At 49.1% G+C, this 9,300-nt stretch overlaps 1 long non-coding RNA gene across 1 annotated transcript; it reads left to right on the forward strand.

Annotated features, from left to right (window-relative positions):
• Positions 1 to 384: 384 nt before the first annotated feature.
• LOC106723342 lies at positions 385 to 6,750 on the forward strand. The gene is made up of 3 exons (XR_001359235.2): positions 385 to 450; positions 5,558 to 5,740; positions 6,029 to 6,750. It is a non-coding gene; the product is annotated as an uncharacterized LOC106723342 (long non-coding RNA).
• Positions 6,751 to 9,300: the final 2,550 nt, after the last annotated feature.

The following is a 9,300-nucleotide window of genomic DNA, read 5'->3' on the forward strand; positions in this document are numbered from 1 at the left end:
AGAGAGGTCCCTGATCACTGGAAAGGGGCACGCACAGTGCCCATATTTAAGAAAGGGAAAAGGGAGGATCCAGGGAACTACAGACCAATCAGCCTCACCTCAGTTTGTGGATAATAGTGTCTTTGGTAACATACGGTTGACGTCTAGTGTCTTCTCTTCCAAAATGTAGCAGGGCTCTAAGGCCTTTTCTGCCTCTGCACTGACAAGAAGAGAGCCAGGAAGACTCCTCAAGTGCCAGTTGCTGAGGTAACTAGAGGGAGCTAATGATCCGCGCCTGCCTAGCCAGCTGACAAGAAGGAGCAGGGCCTGGCTCCTATATAAACCACAGGCAGGAGGCCAGGCGGCATTCCCTTCCAGCAGCTAAGGAAGAAGCAGCTCCCTGCCAGAAAAGAGAAGTAGAGCCGGGATGCCAGAGCAGCGTTGGTCACCGCAGGGGGATAGAGAACCCTGGTAGGCCTGAGCGCAGTTTGGCTGGAGGCTTATGTCTGCGTTGTAGTCCAGGGGCTTGTGTTTATGTTACTGTATCACTGGTGGTTTGGGTGAGGCTATAAGGGGATGGAGAAGGCCTCATAGGGGACTCATAGTAGTGTGAGGACCCCAGCCCCAGTGAGGGCACAGTGTTCAGGGGTACAGACCCCAGCCCCAGAGAGGGGCGGTTGAGAAACCCCAGTGTGGGCATGGTGAGCCCTGGAAAGGGGGCAGCGTAGCTGCGAAGGCCTGAGAGATGGGGTGGCGTAGCTGCGAAGGCCTGTGCGGGTGTGGTGAGCCCCGGAGAAGGGCAGCGTTACTGCGGAGTCCCAGTGTGGGCGTGGTGAGTCCCAGAGAAGGGGGCGTCACAGAGAAGGCCCTGAGACAAGGCAGCATTATAGAGAGCGCCCTGGAGAGAAGGGCGGCTGTACTTGGAGAGAGAGCGCCTTGGAGAGAAGGGAGGCTGTACTCAGAGAGAGAAAGAGATTGAGAGACAGGGCTGCGGAGAGCCTGAGCGCAAGAGAGGGCGCAAAGATAGAGAGAGGGACAGAACAACGTCCATTTACATCTGCGAGGCTTGGGGCGTGGCATTGGGGTGGTAGGAGCCACGCATAGCCCATAAGGCTTGGGTGCGTGGGGAAAGCCACGCATAGCCCATAAGGCTTGGGTGCATGGGAAACCCATGACAGGAGAACCGTGGCCAAGAGGACAGAAGGTAGCCTCCCTATAAAATATGTAAAAATCAAAGACGTGGTGGGCGAGAATTGGAGGGTGCAAGACGACCGTTTGGCACGGTGAAGGAGGCGGCAGGGGAGAGCACGGTGACCCTGACGTCACTCCTGTTACAAGGAACAGTCAGCCTTGATTCACCGAGGGCAAATCATGCCTCACCGCCCTGATTGCTAGAGGTGCACTGATACATCGGTCCAATATCGGATTGGAACCGATATAAAGAAAATTGAGTGTATTGCAAATCAGCCTGAAGTGGCTAACAGAGGCCCGTGCCTGCACGCAGCCACAACACAGCATGCAGGCAGCGAGGACCAGAGCCCAGCAGCATGCGTCTGGTAAGTCTCTTGTAGTGGAAGGGGAGAGAGGGGCATGAGGGGGCAGATCAACGCCCCCCTGTGGTGAGGGAGGGAGGGGGCAAGGACAGGCACTGCTCAGCCGGGGTGTAGCCGGCATGGCACAGAGCCACAGCTCATGGGGGCAGCAGCTCCCGCCGCTGCACGCACCCTGGGAAGGCATGGGGGGGCCGTGTGCCCCCGCATCTGTGTGGAGTGGGGCAGGCTGGCTGCAGCTGTGGGCTGTGGCCAGGGCTGCACCGGGCTTTTCTCCGTGGGGGCTGGGCTCGGGGCAGGCGGCAGTGCCACTGGTCGGGGGCTGCAGCCACCCCAAATTTCACCACAGCCTCCCCATAGCGCTGCTCCCAGCGCCGCTGCCTGCCTGGTGCAACCCCAGTTCAACCCCCCGCCTCCACCCACGCGCCGGGAAGAGCCAGGGCTGTGCCACATGGGGGCTACAGAGAAATTTGGGGTGGCTACAGCCCCCTCCCAGCACCACTGCTGCCCACTTTGAGGCCAGCCCTCGCCAAGAAAAGCCCAGCGCAGCCCCAGCTCCAGCCCGCAACTGCAGCCCAGTCGTCCTGCCTCACACAGATCCATGGGCACACGCCCCACCCCCTTGCCCTCCCAGGGTACGCACAACAGCAGGAGCCACCCCCTCATGAGCCGCAACTCCATCCCATGCCCGCCCCACCCTGGCTGGGCAGCGCCTGCCCTCACCTCCTCCCTCCCTCCCTCCCTCCCCATGGGGGGCATTGATCTGCCCCCCCACCTCCTTCCACCACAACAGACTTACCAGCTGGAGGCAGCTGCATCAGAAATTGGATCGATGTCAGTATTGGCCCCCAAAATCTCGATCGGTGCCTTCTATGATGAGATGACTGGCTCTGTGGATGCAGGGAGACCAGTGAATGTGGTATACCTTGACTTTAGCAAGGCTTTTGGCATGGTCTCCCAAAACATTGCAGGCAAGCTACGGAAGTATGGGCTGGGTGAATAGACTGTAAGGTGGATAGAAAACTGGCTGGAGCATCGGGCTTAGACATGGCAGTAATCAATTACTCAATGTCTAACTGGCCACCAGTATCAAGTGGAGTGCCCCACAGGTCGGCTTTGGGGCCAATTTGGTTAAATATCTTTATCAACGACCTAGAAGATGGGACGGAGCGCACCCTCAGCAAGTTCGTGGATGGCACCAAGCTGGGAGGAATAATAGATATGCTAGAGGGTAGGGCTAGGATTCAGCAACCTAGTCCTAGACATAGTGGAGGATTGGGCCAAAAGGAATCTCATGAGGTTCACTCAGGATGAAAGAATCCCATGCAGTGGTACAGGCTGGGGGCTGACTGGCTAGGCAGCAGCTCTGCAGAAAAGGACCTGGGGGTTACAGTGGACAATAAGCTGAATATGAGCCAACAGTGTGCCCTTGTTGCCAAGAAAGCTAACAGCATACTGGGCTGCACTGGTAGGAGTGTTGCCATCAGGGCAAGGGAAGTGATTATTCCCCTCTATTCAGCACTGATGAGGCCACACCTGGAGTAGTGTGTTCAGTTTTGGGCCCCCCACTACAGAAAGAACATGGACAAGTTAGAGAGAGGGCAGTGGAGGGCAAAGAAAACGGTGAGGGGGCTGGGGCACATGATTAATGAGGACAGGCTGAAGGAACTGGGCTTATTTAGTCTAGAGAAGAAAAGACTGAGAAGGGATTTAATAGCAGCCTTAAACTACATAAAGGGGGGGTTCAAAAAAGGATGGAGCTAGACTGTTCTCAGTGGTGGCAGATGACAGAACAAGGAACAACGGTCTCAAGTTGTAGCAAGGGAAGTTTAGGTTAGATATTAGGATGAATTGTCTCACTAGGAGCGTAGTAACACACTGGAACAGGTTATTTAGTTAGGTGGTGGAATCTCCATCCTTGGAGGTTTTTAAGACCCAGCTAGACAAAGCCTTGGCTGGGGTGATTTATTTGGGGATGGTCCTGCTTTGGATTGGACTAGATGACCTCCCGAGGTCCCTTCTAACCCTAATTTTCTATGATTCTACGACCACCCCCGCTGGAAGTCAGGCATACCAAGGGGGAGGGGGCATAATGTCAGGACCCAGTCCCAAATCCCTGACCCTAGGGCTCAAGGATAAAGCACCAGCTCAGCCCTCCAACAGGTCACATCTCACACAGAAGGCAACAAACAGCAAGAAAAGGGGCCTTGCCAGGGAAAGGCCTCCCATAACTGTCCCCTTATTGGCCAAAGGTTCCCAGACTCTGACTGGATTCCCCCACCTGAATAAGGCTTTGTTTTTCCTGGGGAAGCTGTCCAGACAATAATGCTGCTGCTGCTACCCTTGGACTGCCCCATTGCTTCTTTGCCTCTGTGCTCTGCTTCTAGATCTGAACACCCATTGCTGACCCTGCTCATATTTTGACTTCAACCCCTGCCCTGTGTCTCAGATTGTTGGAACTCAGCTCTCACAGGTATCTGACCTAGCTTGCTCCCTGACCTTGCTCTGCCTACCATTTTGGCCCTGGCTCAGACTCTGACCCTCTAGATTTGACCCTGCCTATCCTTCAGACGTTTGGCTAACAGCTTGTGCAAATCACTACTCAGACTGCCTATGCCTCAGTGGATGATGCACTCATGTCTAGAAGACCTTTTTTCTAGCACACCAGGGTTCTGTGGACAAGGGCACAAAAGGGAGCAATGTAAGTAGCACTATGTCCAGTTGCCTTTGACTTTCCAGTCCAAATGCTCTTGGGTGAACTTGGGCCTGTAGCCTTTGGCATGAATTTAAAGCCAGGCGCAAACTCACACCTTTGAAGCTATACATTCCAGAATGCAGCAGAGAAACAGCAGTTTCCCATAATATTCCTCCACCCCTAGCCTCCAGGTCAGAAAATAATGCACATCAGAAATAAACGCTTTTGAGTGCATTCATACTATCAGTTAGGAGAAGGTCAAAAGCCTCTTGGGGCTGGTAATAACACAGAGCCATCCAGACAAAAGCCCTGTCAACACCTTGGAGGATCTTACAGAGCTGCTGTTCAACACTGAACAGCAATCCTCCAGATTCCCTTGGAGACCCAAGTATGCACCTAGACAACGCAAATGTTATAATAGTGCTTGATCTCTTGGCTCAAGGAAACTATGGGTACCTATACACATGCCGGATGCCTGCTCTGATGCATTCTAATTAAAACGCTCCAGCAGCCACAGTGTCGTGTGTATTCAGCATCCCAGCATTTCAAAATAGTGGCAGTGGCACTTTAACTAAAGCTTGTTGAATGAGTTAAAGTGCCCTCACTCCCATTTTGAAGCCTGGGATGCTGAATACACAAGACGTTGTGGGCGTTTTAATTAGAGCAGCTACCAAGAGCCACTCTAATTAAAATGCCCTTTCCCCCACCTCTCGGAGCACATGTAAAGACACTATATGGGATTAGCCCAGTATGTCCTGGGATCCATGCGCACAGCCAAACTAGTGCTAGAGCAAGAGATGTGAAGGCCTGGGGAAAATAAAAACAGAAATTTGGGGGGGGAGAACCCTTTTTTCCCCATATTTTTCCAAGAACTCTTTTTGTTTTTTCCGGAAAAATTGAAAATTTCTAGAAAAAATTAAAAAGCCTCTTATGAAATATATATTTTTAGAATGATGAATAAAATGTTTAAGGCAAGGTGTTCATATATTGCTACCTTTTACTCCCCCAAAATGTTTTCTAATAACTATGTAATAGGAAGACTTTTATGTAAGACTATCCACAGTATCAAATCATTACAATTCCTGTACACCGAGGACAAGCAGTACAGTACAGGACAAGCAGTACAAATGCAAGAGCAAGATGCATTTCTGCCCCCAGGGGGCACTGCCATTCTTACAAGAGAAGGAAGAAGGATTCAGTGCCTTCTTTGCTTGTGGACTTCTTCTATTGTTGACTTTTGATCTAGTGGTTGGTGGATCTGCTCCTGTCCTCCTGACTAAACCTCAAAGGACTGGGAGTGGATACTGACAGCAACATCCATTTGTTCCTGTAGAGATTAGAAGCAAGAAGCTTATTGCCCCGCTTGCTCAAAAGCCTCAGGAAAGGAGACAGAGCAAGTCTAAAGGTTTTGGACTTGGAAGGAACCTGCCTCCTCCTGGCCCTGTGACCTTGAGATCCACAGAAGTACAGAAGCAGCACAAAACAGCTGAAAGAAAGTATGCTTCTTTATCGAAAGGTAAGAGTTTAAATTTCTCTGAATTCAGTATATTAAACCATATTTTAGCTGCATTTAGGATATTTTCATAACCTATGTAATTCAGAATTGAATTCCTACTAATCTGATGTTTTGTGACAAATCACCCTGGCTTAGCAGGGGGGTGAGGCCTGCAGGGCAGGGAAGTTGTTCACAATTAACTCTGAGGAGGCCTCTCTTGCATCCATTACTAAATTCGTACATGCTGTAGCTTAGTGTTTATATATGCAAGCTAGCCACTAAATTACATTTTTCTGTTTTCTCCCTCAGCCAAAGGATGCGACCAACTTCTAGCATATGGAACCATTTCCACACTGCAAGTTATTCTGAGAGAGAAATGCGATTTGCAAATACTGTCAGATGAAATATGCATTTCCAAAAGCTACTAGGATGACCAAACACATCCTTGTATGTAAGAAGTGCCCTGCAGACATTAAAAAAAATCCTTCATGGGTGTAAGTGAGGAGGAGGTAGATCATGATGATGAAAATGCAAGTAGCTCTTTCCAACGTTCTCAATCCAGAAGTCCTCCTCCTCTAACATCAGCATCACAAAGGGTTGCTCAATCAACATCCCCAAGTAACCAAATATTGCAACCGACTGTATACAAAAGACTCTCAATAGCTTCATTTGTAGACAAGATGTCACCTGAAGATCAGGACAAAATTGACCAAGCTCTTGCAAGAGCAATATATTCTTCTGGGATGCCATTGTCAAAAACTGACAATGCACACTGGCGGGAAGCTTTTAAATTACTAAAACTATCATACCATTTGCCTAGCAGACATTCTTTCAGCAAGCTTCTTTTAGAGTCAGAATATGAACGTGTAATGCAATCTGTGCAAGGTAAAAATCAACGAAACACTGTCTTGCAGCATGCGCAGATGGATGGACAAACATGCGGGGAGAAGAAATCATAATCTCTGTGATAACAACACCTCAGCCAGTTTTTTACAGAAGCATTGAAACAGGAGAGAACAGGAATACTGCAGAGTATAATCAGTAGTAAAATATGTGAAGTCCTACAGAACATTTGGAGTGGTAAAGTATTTGCTTTACTGACTGACAATGCAAGTAACATGAAAGCAGCATAGGGGATCATAATGGATAAATATCCACATATTACTGCAATAGGATGTGCACCCCATGGGCTAAACTTGCTTCTTAGTGACATCATGAAGTTGGACACTCTGCAAAAGATCTACAGAAGAGCAAAAGAAGTTATCAAACATGTAAAAGCTACTCATATTGTTGCTGTAGTCTTTAAGAAGAACCAGGAAGAAAAAGAATGCAAAGAATAGAATTGTGACACTCAAACTCTGCAGTAAAACTAGACGGGGTGGAGTGGTGATCTCGTTTGAAAGTTTTACTAAAAAACAAAGAAGCTCCTCAAGAAACAGTAATAACTGAGGATCTTAAAGCACCCAGAAGTGTAAGGAACACTGTACCTGATGAGGATGTCTTCTGGGTTCAGCTGCAGAACTCCCTGAAGAGTCTAAAGCCAGTTTCTTCAGCAGTCACTGCATCTGAATCAAACAGTGCACTTTTGTCAGACGTTCCTTACCAAATGGCCCAGATAGACTCTCAAAAACAGTTGATTGTAAGTGCATCTCCGCTTACAAGTACACAAGAAAGAAAAGTGAACGCCTTTATTAACAGACAGGAAAAATTTTGTTGCCAATCAGTTCGTGCTGCTGCAAATCTCTTGGATCCAAGATTCAAAGGCAGAAATGTTAGTGATGAATGATAGCACTGCTACTGCATTTGACTGGATTACAAAACAAGCAACACACTTAGGACTTGATGTTGGAAAGGTACTTTCAAATGTTGCAGAATACAGAACATCTTCAGGTATTTGGTCCAGGAATGCAGTCTGGGACTCTGCCAAGCGTATCCCTCCCGCAACATGGTGGCAAGGCCTTTGCACGACACAGCCTCTGACTCCTCTCGCTTCTCGCCTGCTTTAGATTCCTCCATCTTCTGCAGCACATGAAAGAAACTGGTCTATGTTTGGAAATACTCACGCTGAATCAAGAAATAAACTAACATGTGAAAGAGTAGAGAAGCTTGTCTCAATCTGGGCAAACCTTCAGTTTTCAGAAGTCCATGAAAACGATAAAAATGAAAGAGCAGAAGAAGCAGAAACTGCTGATAGTGATGGCTCAGAAAATGAGACTGATTAGACAACGTTTCTTGTAGCAAAATTTCTACTCAATGAGTCTTGGGTTTTTTTTCCTTTCTGCCTCAGCTCTTTTTCTAAAAATGAGTGCTATCTTTATCTGCTTGACACTGTGGAGGAGACTAAGTCCAGAATACATAATAACCTTCTTTGTTTTACTATAATGTTGATGGTTTCTTCTATTTTCAACTTCAATTTTTGCCTGCTTCTCATAAACTGGCAAAAACTAACAGGGGTCAGCAACATTTTTGGGCTGAGCGCCGAAAAATCCCACAACTTCAAACTTGTAAGATGTTGGTGTCCCAGGGTGGATGACAGGGGAGCCGCGAGGGGCCCAATCCTTGCTGTTGCCTCGTAGCCATGGCCCCTTCCCTGCCATCCACCCAGAGGCACGTGTGCCAAGCAAAATGCTTTCGAGTGCCACACTCTGGCACCTGTGCTGGGGGGGCGGGTGCCTACTCCTGACCTAAGAGATGCTAGGTACCTTAGAGTTCAGCAGCTTGTAGCTCCATTTGTAACAGAAACTAAAAACATTTTAAAGTAAATTCAATGAGTACATTTGTAGTTATTGTCTGAATAAGCTATACTTTTAATAGATATACCAAACATGATAATTTTATGAGCAAACCAAGTTATACATAATACATTTTATGTTCTTAAAGTAGCAAGTGAATTTCGATCTGTAAATAGTGCTAAGAAAATAAGTATTGCATATTGTGGCAAAGTGGGACTCCACGACTAGCCACAGTGCTAGTTGCCCCACTCGCCTTTGGGCACGCCCCTCACCCAACTCTCCTGCCATGCCTTGTGTCACGGCGGGGTCCTACAGGAGGACCATGATCTCCTCAAGGCCCCCTTCCCGTGCCAAGTTGGCCCAAGGGCACCCTCAGATTCTCACCCGCCCCGTCTTTGATGTTCCAATATATTAGGGAGGCTGCCTTTATGCCCTCTTGGTCACTTCTCAATGAATCCTAAGACCCCATGGTTTCCTGGACCCCTCGTGGGTCCCGCTCTACAATGGGTGCTTCAGGGGCACCCTAGCCTCAGGGGCTATGCATGGCTCCTACCACCCCTGTACCACGGCCCCAAGCCTCGCAGATGGAATAGACGTTGTTCGGTCTGGGTCTACACCCTCTCTGGCGCTCGGGCTCTCCACGGCCGTCTCTCTCTCTCTCTCTCTCTCTCTCTCTCTGCGCCTTCTCTCTGGCACGTGGGCTCTCCGCGGCCCTCTCTCTCTTTGTGCCTTCTCTCTGGCGCTTCTCCACAATGCTGCCCCCTTTCCTGGGGCCTCTCAAGCGCGGCCCCTTCTCCTGGGGCTCTTCACTGCCCCTCTCCTCTGGGGCCTTCTCAGTAAAGCCGCCCT

Source organism: Alligator sinensis, unplaced genomic scaffold (assembly GCF_000455745.1).
Source record: "Alligator sinensis unplaced genomic scaffold, ASM45574v1 scaffold504_1, whole genome shotgun sequence".
In the NCBI taxonomy this organism is placed as follows: domain Eukaryota; kingdom Metazoa; phylum Chordata; order Crocodylia; family Alligatoridae; genus Alligator; species Alligator sinensis.